This window comes from Oryctolagus cuniculus, chromosome 1 (assembly GCF_051225735.1).
Source record: "Oryctolagus cuniculus isolate XC-2025 breed Fujian yellow rabbit chromosome 1, ASM5122573v1, whole genome shotgun sequence".
In the NCBI taxonomy this organism is placed as follows: Eukaryota; Metazoa; Chordata; class Mammalia; order Lagomorpha; family Leporidae; genus Oryctolagus; species Oryctolagus cuniculus.
In genome coordinates, this window is record NC_142867.1 from 162,802,745 (window position 1) to 162,816,479 (window position 13,735).

The 13,735-nt window shown below is 46.2% G+C and overlaps 1 non-coding gene across 1 annotated transcript; it reads right to left on the reverse strand.

Annotated features, from left to right (window-relative positions):
- Positions 1–12,811: 12,811 nt before the first annotated feature.
- Positions 12,812–12,916, reverse strand: LOC138847941 (small nucleolar RNA U13). Its single transcript, XR_011385817.2, has one exon. It is a non-coding gene; the product is annotated as a small nucleolar RNA U13 (small nucleolar RNA).
- Positions 12,917–13,735: the final 819 nt, after the last annotated feature.

Genomic DNA, 13,735 nt, shown 5'->3' on the forward strand with positions numbered 1-13,735 from the left:
GCACTCTACCTAACAAGGCTAAAGCTTAGGCAGAACAATCCCTCAAACTTCTGTAGCCTGGGCCGCTGATACCCACAGACACTGCAACATTGGCTATAGCTGAAAACACTACATGGAAATTACACCTGGCACCAAAGCCACCACAGCTTACCCAACCAACACCATAAGACACATCACCAAGACAAAGTGGTCACTGTGAAACCCACCCTCTCAAACTTCCAGAGGCAACACATGCCCCAGATGTGTAACAATAAACATTAGGACGGGAGAAGCATGAACAAGCAAGGTGATACCACGTCTCCAAGGGAACACAATGAATTTCCAGCAACAGACTCCAAACGAAAAACTGATGCATTGCCTGAAGGACTCAAAATAAGAGTTTTAAGGAGCTCCTGGCTTCGGATTGATGCAGCGTGCCGGTAGCGATGCACCTGCCATGGTGGCCACTTGGCGGGGTGAACCAACAGAAAAAGGAAGACTTTTCTCTCTGTCTCTCACTGTCTAATTCTGCCTATTTAAAAAAAAAGTTTTAAGGAAAGTCAATGAGATGTGAAAGAACACAGAATACAACAAAATTAGGAAAACAATCCACAATCTAAATGAGAAATTCATCAGACAATGAAAACAAAAACAAAACAATTTAGTTATCTTGGAGCTAAAGAACTCATCGAAATAAAATATACATTTGAGATCTTCAACAACAAAATAGATAAGGCAGCACAAGAATTTCCCAACCTGAAGACAGGTTTTTAAAATAACCATGTTGGTGTACATAATGTCATATTTATGAAATACAAATTAAAAAATAAAAAAGCAATAGGTTAATACTGCCTGTGGCCATATGGTGCCAGGTCTAGTCCCAGCTGCTCCTCTTCCAATCCAGCTCTCTCCTATGGCCTGGGAAAGCAGCAGAAGATGGCCCAAGCATTTGAGCCCCTGCACCCGTGTGGGAGACCCAAAAGAAGCTCCTGGCTCCTGGCTTTGGATCACCTCAGCACTGGCTATTGTGGCCATTTGGAGAGTGAACCAGTGGATGGAAGACCTTTCTCTCTGTCTCTCCCTCTGTCTATAATTCTGCCTCTCAAATAAATAAAATCTTTTTAAAAATAAAATAAAATAATGTTAAAAAACTAGCTAGAAGAAATAAAAAAGGAATGAAGGAATTCTATGACACATGTGGGACATCATTGAGTGAACTGAATAAACATCTATAGAATGGAGGTTAAGAATGTTAACAGAGGGGGCCAGCACTTGGTGCAGTGGGTTAAGCCTCTGCCCTTGGAGCCAGCATCCCACATGGGCACTGGTTTGAGTCCCAGCTGCTCTACTTCCCTTCCAGTTCTCTGCTAATGGCCTGGGAAAGTGGCAAAAGACGGCCCAAGTGCTTGGGCCCCTGCACCCATGTAGGAGATCTGGAAGAAGCTCCTGGCTCCTGGCATCAGATCAGCCCAGCTCCAGCCATTGCGGCCATTTGGGGAGTGAACCAGCGATGAAAGACCTCTCTGTCTCTCCCTCTCCCTGTCTCTAACTCTGCTTCTCAAATAATCTTAAAAATAAAAGAATGGTAAGAGAAAGGCTACACATAGAAAACCTATTTAACAAAATAATAGCTGAAACATCCCAAACCTTGGGCAAGATGTAAACATACAGGGCCAGGAAATTCAAAGGACCCCAACCTGATTCAGTCACAAAAGGTCTTGTCTGAGGCATATTACAAACTGTCAGAACTCCACGATAGAGAAAGAACTGTAAAAACAGTAAAAGGAAAGCATCAAACTCACATTTAAGTGAGTTTCCATTAGACTAACAGCAGATTTCTCAGCAGAAAGCTTACAGGACAAAAGATAAAGGGATAATACATTCAAATTCCTACGAGAAAAAAAAACTGGCAATTCTATGCTCAGCAAAGCTGTTCTTCAAATATTGAAGGAGATGCAAAAATTTTCCAAGACAAACAACAACTCAGAAAATTTGTCACCACCAGACTAGCCTTAGAAGAAACGCACAAGGGAGTGTCACATTCGGAAATGAAAGGGTGGTAACACCGCAGTGAAAACACATGAAAATGGTAACACTCACTCACAGGGCACATACACAAAGACAAGGGAAAAGGAACCAAACCTCATCAATACAGAAAAGCACCATGTCACCAAGATGGATACACAGAGAGGAAGACAGGAACAAGGGATATACAAAATAAGCGGGAAAATTAACAAAATGCCTGGAGTAAGTCCTTACCTATCAGAAACTTTAAACATAAACACAGTAAACTTCTAATTATAAGATTTTCACTAATTGAATACATTAAAAAGCAAGAACTGGAGATAAGCTGTCAGCCAATCACTTCACCAGTAGAGACACACAACGAATGAAAACGGAGGGATGGAGTAAGACACTCCACACAGAGAGGAACCAAAGGTCAGCAGAAGTAGCCACACTTAGATCAACACCCGTTAAGTCAGAAACTGACATGTGAGACAGAGATCACAAACAATGATAAAGGGAGCCTTTCAACAAGAGGAAATAATGATTGTACATATTTAAGCACTGATTGTCTGAGCAGCCAATTATATAACGCAAATATTATGAAATGTAAAGGGTGAGGTAGACTCCAGGACAATGATTATTAGGGACTTCTTCAGTGGACAGCTCAGCCACACAGCAAATCAGCAGAGAAACACCAGAGCTAAACTACAGTAAGGCGCAGAGGGCCAGACAGACATCTACGGAACATTTCATACAATGGCTGCAGAACGCACACTTCCCTCATCAGCACATGGAGCATTTTCCAAGGCTGACCATAAGTCAGGCCACTAAACAAGTCCCAACAAATTTAAAAACAATCAAAATTAAATTATTTATTTTCTCTAATAATGGATAAAAAGAGCAATTAAGAACAAGGGGCACTTTATAAATTTTACAAATGCATAGAAATTGAACAGCATGCTCTATAATGACCAATGGGGTCAACAAAGAAACCAAAAGGAGAAATGAAAAATTTCTTAAAACAGTGAAAATGGAGGTCAGTGGTGTGGCTTAGTATGTTAAGCCTCTGGCTGTGGTGCCAGCATCCCACATGGGAGTCCTGGCTGCTCCACTTCTGATCCAGCTCCCTCCTGATAGCCTGGGAAAGCAGTGGAAGATGGCTGAAGTGTTTGGGATCCTGCACCCATGTGGGAGACCTGGAAGAAGCTCCTGGCATCAGATTGGCGCAGCTCCAGCCATTGCGGCCATTTAGGGAGTGAACCAGTGGATGGAAGACCTCTGTCTCTCCCTCTGTCTATAACTCTGTTTCTCAAATAAATAAATCAATCTTAAAAAAGAAAAAAAAACACACACACACACACACAATGAAAACAGGGCTGGCGCTGTGGCTCACTTGGCTAATCCTCCACCTGCGGCGCCAGCATCCCATATGGGCGCCAGGTTCTAGTCCCAGTTGCTCCTCTTCCAGTCCAGCTCTCTGCTGTGGCCTGGGAAGGTAGTGGAGGATGGCCCAAGTGCTTGGGCCCTGCACCTGCATGGGAGACCAGGAGGAAGCACCTGGCTCCTGGCTTCGGATTGGCATAGCACACCGGCCATAGCGGCCATTTGTGGGGTGAACCAATGGAAGGAAGACCTTTCTTTGTCTCTCTCTCACTGTCTAACTCTGCCTGTCAAAAAAAAAAAAAAAAAAAAAGAAAGAAAGAAAAAGAAAAAAAAGAAAAAAAAAACACAGCACACCAGAGCATGCAGAATGTAGTGATAGCAGTACTAACAGGGAAGTTTGTAGCATAAAGTAACTGCATCATGAAAAAGAAAAAAAAGAAGGATCTCAAACACACAAATTAACTGTACTGCTCAAGGAGAAAAATGGATACAAACGAAAAGCAGAATTAAAAGGGAAAAAAACAAAGATCAAGACAGAAATAAAAGGGCTTAAAATACAAAAGATCAACAAAAATGAAGTTAGGTTTTTTAAAAAATAAATTATTTTCTCATTTGTATTTTTATTTTTTATTATTTATTATTTTTGACAGGCAGAGTGGACAGTGAGAGAGAGAGACAGAGAGAAAGGTCTTCCTTTGCCATTGGTTCACCCTCCAATGGCCGCCATGGCCAGCGCACTGCACTGATCTGATGGCAGGAGCCAGGTACTTATTCTGGTCTCCCATGGGGTACAGGGCCCAAGCACTTGGGCCATCCTCCACTGCACTCCCTGGCCACAGCAGAGAGCTGGCCTGGAAGAGGGGCAACCGGGACAGAATCAGGCGCCCCGACTGGGACTAGAACCCGGTGTGCCAGCGCCACAAGGTGGAGGATTAGCCTAGTGAGCCGCGGCGCCGGCCCTCTCATTTGTATTTTTAAATGTTTATTCATTTTTATTTATTTAAAAGGCAGAATAACAGAGAGAGAGGAGGAAGAGAGATCTTCCGTTTGCTGTTTCATGCCCCTAAATGCCCACAACAATTGGGGCAGGGCTATGCTTAAGCCAGGAGTCAGGAACTCCATCCAGAGTGGGTGGCAAGGGACTCAAGTACTTGAACCATTATAAGCTACTTCCTAGGACAAGCATTAGCAGGAAGGCAGATGGCTGGAGTTAATCCCAGACACTCCAATGTAGGATAGTGGCTTCCCAAGTAGCTATTTGACCTGCTGCACCAGAACACCTCTTGCGGTTAATTTATTCTGAGAGGAGGAGCGTGGTGGGGGCAAGAGGCGTGGAGTCACCACACAGACCCCGGGAGTCAGGTGAAAGCGGGCCTGAGACGAGCAGCCTGCAGACTCCTGTATTTCAGTTGCTACAGCAGCTTATATAGCCAAGGCAGCCAATCCGGTCAAGGGGCAGTTTATGCCCTAACCAGTCACAGCCTGTTGCCAGGCAGTTTCTGTTGCCAGCGGCCATCTTGGCATGGCCTTCTCATTCCACCACATTTCCCCCTTTTCATTTATTTTTGAGCAACGGGAGGCATGATCCTTGGCCATACCATTGTTGACCCCGTTTCCATGTGGTCTCCGTACGTGGCTGTGCCTGTCTTAGGTTGCCCCCCAGGGGGTCTTACCCGTCATTGACTAACCAGCGCTCAAAACAGGAGACCACAGGAGTGCTTGCTCAGATGGGGGTAGGAATGAGGAACAATGGTAATCAGGAATGGCATGACCGCACACAGGCTGTGGGCCATTTGAGTGGCTGACCAGAGCTAGTGGGGTATAAAACAGTAATGGATGTGGCTATGGGCAGCTTCTCAGGGTAGGATGATAGGGCAGGTGCATCCGCTAACAAGGCGGACTCTCAGTCTTGTTCAGCTGGTTCTGGTTGACTGTCAGTTGCAGGCTTGATGTTCCTGGCTGGTACCCAAATGGGCTGTCCCTCATTCTCTGCAAAGACACAAGCATATCCTTGGCCCTTCGTTAGCAGAAGCCTTTCTACAGGCGTTGGAATCCAGGGCCTTAATTCTGTGTTCACTTCGACATTAACAGCAAATGTGCAGGTGGCATGTGGTCTAGTGGCTGCTCTGAGAGCCTGGGGTGCCCAAGGACTGCCACAAATGTGCAGATCCTCACTGGGTATGGATGGGATGACCTCACATGGGTTATTGCCTCGAGGTCATCTAAGTTCATCCCAAGGGTACTTGGGGGGTGGCTGGCTAGGTATTGCTACCTTGTTTGGCTACCTTGTTTGCTGTCATGTCATTTTCACTGTCAGAGCTCTCTCTCCCTAAGTCATCAACTGTTGCCTCTGAGGCAGCGGCCTAGAGTGTCAGGCTCTTATCACTCACAGATTCACTATAGAAATCTGTGTGGGCTTCTGAGAGGGGGCTATCTTTCCCATGTTGGAGTGTTTAAGAGCGGCGCACCACACCAACTCTAGCCAAAGGAAAGACACGCACAGCACTGTTGCCCTAACAAAACAAATTCCTAGCACCTCAGCTGCTGATGGCATTATTCAGGGGATTCCCTACATTAGAGGAACAGACAGTGGTGTATCATATCATAAGTATGTCCTGTGCTTAGTGGGGGCTTCCTTGATTCATTAGGTCAAGGCCATATGCCCACATGGTGTCTCCTGAGCGTCACCTCTCTCAAGTGAGGGAAGATGACTTGGTTCCGAATTCTGGGATGATCGGTCCCTTATGTGAATTCGGCAGGTGAACCGAAAGTAAAAGGAGGAGTCGAGAAGCGGCGTTATGCTTCTGGGCAGCGTGTGCCTAACCTGGGGTCACTTTGAGGACAAGGACAAGGAAAGGGGCTTAGGAGGGGGCTCTGTGCTTCACAGAACCGAACAGCACACAAAACACGAAGTGGCCTACTTGCCGAAATCAAGGGGGGACCTCGCCGAGTCTGACACGCTGTCTCTCTCGCAGTCACATTGGTGCGCCACTCCCGAAGTTAGTTTTTTGAAAACATAAGATCAACAGGGGCCGGTGTTGTGGCATAGCAAATAAGGCCACAGCCTGTGATGCCAGCCTCCCATATGTGCACCTGTTCATGTCCCACCTCCAATTCAGACCCAGCTTTCAGCTACTAGCCTGGGAGAACAGCAAAAAGTGGCCCAAGTGATTGGGCCTCCACCACTCATTTGGGAGACCTAGATGAAGCTCCTGACGTGGCTTTGGTCTGTCCCAGCCCTGGCTGTTGCAGCCATTTAGGAAGTGAACCAGCAGATGGAATAAATTTCTCTCTCTCTCTCTCAGATAAATGAATAAATAGTCTTTTTTTTTTAACAAAAAAGTAGAAATCAACAAACCTTTAGCCAGAATAACTAAGGAAAAAAGACCCAAATAAACACAATTGAAAAAAGGAAACATTACAACTGATACTACAGAAATGCAAAGGATCACCAAGAACTAATATGCCAATTAACTGAATAATCTAAAAGAAATGGATAAATTTCTAGACAGAGATAACCACCAAAACTGAATCACAAAGACACTGAAAATATGAACAGACCAATAACAAGTAAGATTGAATGGTAATTATAAGCCTCCAAACAAAGAAAAGCCCAGGATTTAACGTCTTTGCTGAATTTTGCCAAACATTTAAAGAAGAACTAACACCAATTCTCTTCAAACTACCCCAAAAGAACTCAAAGGGAAGCAATTCTTGTAAACCCATTGAATGAGGCCAGTATGACCCTTATACCAGAACCAAACAAGGACACAACAACAACACAAAACTACAGGCTAAAATCCCTGACGAATATGGATACACAAGTTCTCAACAAAATATTAGGAAACTGAAGGTCTGGCATTGTGACAGAAAGGGTTAAGCAATACCTATGGTGCCAGCATCTTAAAAGGGAGTTACAATTAGTCCTGCCTGCTGTGCTTCTAACCCTCCCACTGATGCAGCTGGGAAGGCAGTGGAAGATGGCCCACATGCTTGGGTCCCCATTCCCCGCGTGGGAGACCTGGACAGAGTTTCTGACTCCTGGCATCAGCCAGGTCCAGCTCTGGCTGTTACAAGCATTTGAGGAATAAAAAAGTAGATGGAAAGTCTCTACCTGCATTTCAAATAAATAAATAAATCTTTTTTTGGTAATTATTAGCAAGCTGAATCTCACAGTACATCAAAAAGATTATACGCCATGGCTAAGTGTGATTTATCCCAGGAATGCAAGAATGCTAATTCACATAACACATCAGATCAACAGAAAAGACCAAAACCATAAAATCACCATTACAGATACAGAAAAAGCATTTGACAACATGCAACAGCCTCTCACAATTACAAGGAGTCCTCAACAAATTATCTGTAAAAAGAATGAATTCTAACACAGTGAAGACTTTGAGTAATGCACAGCAAACATCACACTGAATCACAGAGCTGAAAGCATTCCCTCCATGACGTGCAACAAAGCAAGGATGCCTACTTCCACCGCTATCTTTTTGTTTGAAGATTTATTTATTGGGACTAGTTTTGTGGCCTAGTGGGTTAAGCAATAGCCTGTGATATGGGCATTCCATATGGGAACTAGTTCAATTCTCAGCTGTTTCATCTCAGATCCAGCTCCCTGCTAATGGCCAGGGAAAGTAGCAAAAGACTGCCCAATTACTTGGGCCCCTGCCACCCACACTGGAGACCCAGAAGCAGCTCCTTGGTCCTGGTTTTGGTCTAGTCCAGCTTTGGCCATTGTGGCTATCTGGGAAGTGGACTAAAAGATGGACGACTGGCCAGTGCTGCAGCTAACTAGGCTAATTCTCTGCCTGCAGTGCCGGCACCCTGGGTTCTAGTCCCAGTTGGAGCGCTGGTTCTGTCCTGGTTGCTCCTCTTCCAGTCCAGCTCTCTGCTGTGGCCCAGGAAGGCAGTGGAGGATGGCCCAAGTGCTTAGGCCTTGAACTTGCATGGGAGACCAGGAGGAAGCTCCTGGCTTCGGTTCGGTGCAGCAGCCATTTGGGGGTTGAATCAATGGAAGGAAGACCTTTCTCTCTGTCTCTAACTCTGTCAAAAAAAAAAAAAAAAAAAAAAGATGGAAGATTGATCTCTCTCCCTCTCTGTAACTCTTTCTTTCAAATACATAAATAAATCTTGTAAAAAATTTACTTACGTATTTAAAACACCCACAAAAAAAAAAAAAAAGAAAAAAACACAAGAAACAACCAGTAGCATTTTATACACCAATACTGAACTTGATTTTCATTTTAAAAAATGATTTACTGGGGCCGGCGCTGTGGCATAGTAGGCTAAGCCTCTGCCTGCAGCACCAGCATCCCATATGGCACCAGTTTGTGTTCCAGCTGCTCCTCTTCTGATCTGGTTCTCTGCTATGGCCTGGGAAAGCAGCAGAGGATGGCCCAAGTGCTCAGGCACCTGCACCAATGTGGGAGACCCAAGGAAGGCTCCTGGCTCCAGATTGGCCCAACTGCTGCAGTCATTTGGGGAGTAAGCCAGCAGATGGAAGACCTTTCTCTCTGTCGCTCTGTACTCTGCCTCTCCAAAACAAACAAACAAACAAACAAACAAAAAGCTAACAAAATTTTAAAAATAAAAAAGGTTTATTTATTTGAATGTCAGTTACAGATAGAGAGAGTGAGAAACAGAGATGAGAGAGAAAGAGAGATCTTTCATCTGCTGACTCAGTCCTCAGTTGGTCCCAACGATCAGCTTTGGGCTAGGCCAAAGCCAGGAACCAGGAGCTTCCTCTGGGTCTCCCACATGGGTGCAGGGGTCCAAGGATTTCGGCCATCCTCCACTGCTTTCCCAGATGCATTAGCAGAGAGTTAGATGGGAAGTACAGCAGCCAAGAACAGAACAGGCACACACAGTGGATATCTGCATCACAGGTGGCAGCTTTACCCTCTATGCTATGACATCAGCTCTGGAATTTGCTTTTTAAAAACCAAGACAACAGTTCCATTCTTGGTAGCCATATGGGTACCAGTTTGAGTCCCAGCTGTTCTGCTTATTTTCCAGCTCCCTGCGAATGGCCTAGGAAAACAGTGGAAGATGGCCCAGATGTACTGTGTCATCTAGCAATTCTTCCAGTGTGCATACAAAGGAAATCACTGCACCAGAGTTCACTCTTTGCTTATTGCACTAGTATTCACACTAGTCAAGACAATCAACCAAGAGTCCAGTGACTGATGACCAAGGGATAAAGGAAATGCAGTAATGAGTGGGCATTTCCCTCTGGACACTAGATACCTGCATTCCACACGTGTGTCTGATGCCCATCTCCAGCTTCCTGCTAACACACACCCTGGGAGGCAGCAGTGACAGCTCCAGTGGTTGGGTTCCTGCCACTGACATGGGAGAACTGGACTGAGTTTCCAGCTCCTGGCTTCAGCCTGGTCCATGCCAGTCCCTAACCCCTGTGGGCATGTGGAGTGTTAGCCAGCAAGTCAAAGTGTGATTCTACTCTCTCTGCCTCTCAAATAAATGAACATTTTATAAAATTTGCAGGCTTAAAAATTAAAAATGTTTAATTCTTCCACCTGTTTTTATTTTCCTTTATGAAACTGTGAATGTATTTTTTAAAAGATTTATTTATTTTATTTGAAAGGTAGCATGAGAGACACACAAAATGGTCACAATGGCAGGAGCTAAGCCAATCTGAAGCCAGGAACTTCTTCCGGGTCTTCCATATGGATACAGGGGCCCAAGGACTTGGCCCACCCTCTGCTGCTTTCCCAGACGCATTAGCATGGAGCCAGATCAGAAATGGAGTCATGAACCAGTACCCACAGGGGATGCTGGCATTGCAGGCAGAGACTTTACCCACTTTGCCACAATGTTGGCCCCAAAACTGTAAATGTCTTCAGATGTGAATCTATTCTTTTTTATTTTATTTTTATTTTTTTTACAGGCAGAGTGGACAGTGAGAGAGAGAGAGACAGAGAGAAAGGTCTTCCTTTGCCATTGGTTCACCCTCCAATGGCCGCCGCTGCCGGCGCACTGCGGCCGGCGCACCGCGCTGATCTGATGGCAGGAGCCAGGTACTTATCCTGGTCTCCCATGGGGTGCAGGGCCCAAGCACTTGGGTCATCCTCCACTGCACTCCCTGGCCACAGCAGAGAGCTGGCCTGGAAGAGGGGCAACCGGGACAGAATCTGACGCCCCGACCGGGACTAGAACCTGGTGTGCCGGTGCCGCAAGGTGGAGGATTAGCCTAGTGAGCCGCGGCACCGGCGTGAATCTATTCTTAATCTACATACTGCCTTAAACTCAGAAAGTTCTCTGAATAAATTAATTATACTCAGTTACCGAAACTGGACTTCTTTCTCAGCATGATAAACTGCTTATGCAGAGTTTTCTTTAAAAGCTTTCTCTTACATGTCCAGAATATCTCTACAATATCTTCCAAGGTTCCCAGCATAGTAGACAGATTTGTCTACTGTCTCCACTGGTCTGATAGGGTGGAGCGGCAGACTGTCAAGGTCCCAGTAGGAAACAAGTACCATATTCAAAATGGGAAACTCCACAAAGCCTTTGTAAGACCAACTCAGGCTGAGGTTTGAAAAGCCACAGGGAACACTGCAGAATCCAGGGCTAGCAAAGCTAGAGTCACATGCACGGGCCGCTTCATCCGAGGAGCATGGGCGGCCTGAGAGTCAGGAGGGGACGAGCCAGGGGAGTCGATTCCCACTGTCCATCCTAAGAAGGGGTCCCTGCTGGCTGAAGCAGTGCCAGAGAACAAGGAGCCTGTGGCCGTGGTCTGGGACAGTGGAGTGGACTGGGAGGACCACTGGGAGCCATCCAGCCCCTGTATGCCTCTCAAGCCTCGCACAGTCTTCAGGGAAGATGTACACCCGCAGTGATCAGTAAAGCCCTGATGCTGGGGGAGGGGAATGTAGTCAAGTTTCAGCTGTGTTACCTGGCACTAAAGAAACCAGCATAAATGTCGGCCTCCACCTGGCTGGAAGCAGAGCACCATGGGTGAGTGAAAGAGGAAGACGAAAACTCAGTTTTCAAAGTTGTATTTGATTACTTGAAAGGCAGAGTGACAGGGAGGGAGGAGGAAAATGAGATGAGAGGATAGAGGGGGAGAGGGAGGGAGGCGGAGGGAAAGAGGGAGGGGGAGAGAGGGGGGAGAGAGGGAGGGAGAGAGGGGGAGGAGGGAGGGAGGTGAGGGAGGGGAGAAGCGGGAGGGGAGAGGGGGAGGGAGATGGGAAAGTGAGACAGAGGGGAGAAAGGGAGGAGGCGGGGGAGGGAGGAGGCGGGGGAGGGAGGGAGGGAGTGGGAGGGGAGAAAGTGAGGCAGAGGGGAGAGAGAGAGGGAGGAGGAGGGAGAGGGGGAGAGAGGGAGGGAGAAAAGGAAGAGGAGGGAGAGAGGGGGAAGAGAGAGAGCAGAAAGGGCAGAAAGAGGGAGGGAGGGGGAGGGAGGGAGGGAGGGGAGAGAGGATGGGGAGGGGCACTGGTTCAAGTTCCAGCTGCTCTACTTTGCATCCTGCTCCATGCTAATCTGCCCGGGAGTGCAGTGGAGGATGGCCCGAGTGCTTGGGCCCTGCACCCGCATGGGAGACCAGGAGAAGCGCCTGGCTCCTGACTTCAGTTCGGCGCAGCGCGCAGCCATAGCAGCCATTTGGGGGGTGAACCAACGGAAAGAAGACCTTTCTCTCTCTTAAAAAAAAAAAAGTGAATAAAAATCATATGATCAATATGATCATAACAAAAGATACTGGAAAGCATTCGATAAAGATCCTTCACAGTAAAAACTCTGTACAGATTAGATATGGAAGGAGAAGACTTCAACACAATAAAGGCTATGTGCAACAAACCCACAGAGAACATCACACTGAATGGGGGGCAAGCTAAAAGCATTTCCTCTCGGATCTGGAATAAGACAAGGAAGCCCACTTTCACACCTCTGTCCAACACAGTTTTTGAAATCTCACCCATAGCAATTTGGTAACAGAAAGAAATGAATGTCATCCAGGGTGGAGATTTAGCATAGTGGTTAAGATGCCCATGTCCCACGTCAGGCTATCTGGGTTTGATTCCCAACTCTGGCTCCTGATTCTAACTTCCTTCTTCTTCCTCTTCTTTTTAAAGATTTCTTTTGGGGCCAGCTCCATGGCGCACTAGGTTAATCCTCTGCCTGTGGCGCTGGCATCCCATATGGGCACCAGGTTCTAGTCCCAGTTGCTCCTCTTCCAGTCCAGCTCTCTTCTGTGGCCTGGGAGGGCAGTGGAGGATGGCCTGAATGCTTGGGACCCTGCACCCGCAGGGGAGACCAGGAGGAAGCACCTGGCTCCTGGCTTCGGATCAGCATAGCTCTGGCCATTGCAGCCATTTGGGGAGTGAACCAACAGAAGGAAGACCTTTCTCTCTCTCTCTCTACCTGTCAAATAAATAAATAAAAATATTTTTTTTTTAAAGTTTTTTTTTCTTTACGTCAGACAGGTCATGTGCCGCGTCGTAACAAGTTTTAGAGGGAGGCACATCTCACACAGCCACATGAGCAACCCAGTCATCATGCTTATGAACCACAAGCACCTGGCTCTTGGCTTCAGATCGTCACAGCGCTGGCCATGGCGGCCATTTGGGGAGTGAACCAACGGAAGGAAGACCTTTCTCTCTGTCTCTCTCACTGTCTGTAACTCTGTCAAATGAAAAAGTCCAACTACTAAAAGCAATTGACAGATATAATACAATCCTCATTAAAATACCAATGACATTCTTCACAGAATTAGCAAAAGCACTCAACAAATTCTTATTGAACTACAGAAGACATGGAAAATGCAAAGCAACCCTGAGCAAAAAGACCAAAGCTGGAGGCATCACAACACTGGACTTCAAAACATAATACAAAGCTATAGTAACAAAACAGCATGGTACTGCACAAAAAAGGAACTCACAACAATGAACAGAATAGAGAATTCAAAATAAAAAAATCAAATAAAACCACACATCTTTTTTCACAAAGATGTCAAAGATGTACAATGAAGAAAAAACAGTTTCTTCAATACATGGTACTGGAAAAACTGTAAATCCATACATAGAAGAATGAAATTAGATCTCTTTCTCTCTTACCAATATACAAAAATCAACTCAAAATGGATCAAATTCCTAAATTTAAGACTTGAAACTACTAGAAGAAAATAGAGAGTAAACATATTAAGAAGACATTGATGTGCCGGCGCCGCGGCTCACTAGGCTAATCCTCCACCTTGCGGCACTGGCACACCAGGTTCTACTCCCGGTCGGGGCGCCAGATTCTGTCCCGGTTGCCCCTCTTCTAGGCCAGCTCTCTGCTGTGGCCAGGGAGCACAGTGGAGGATGGCCCAAGTCCTTGGGCCCTGCACCCCATGGGAGAC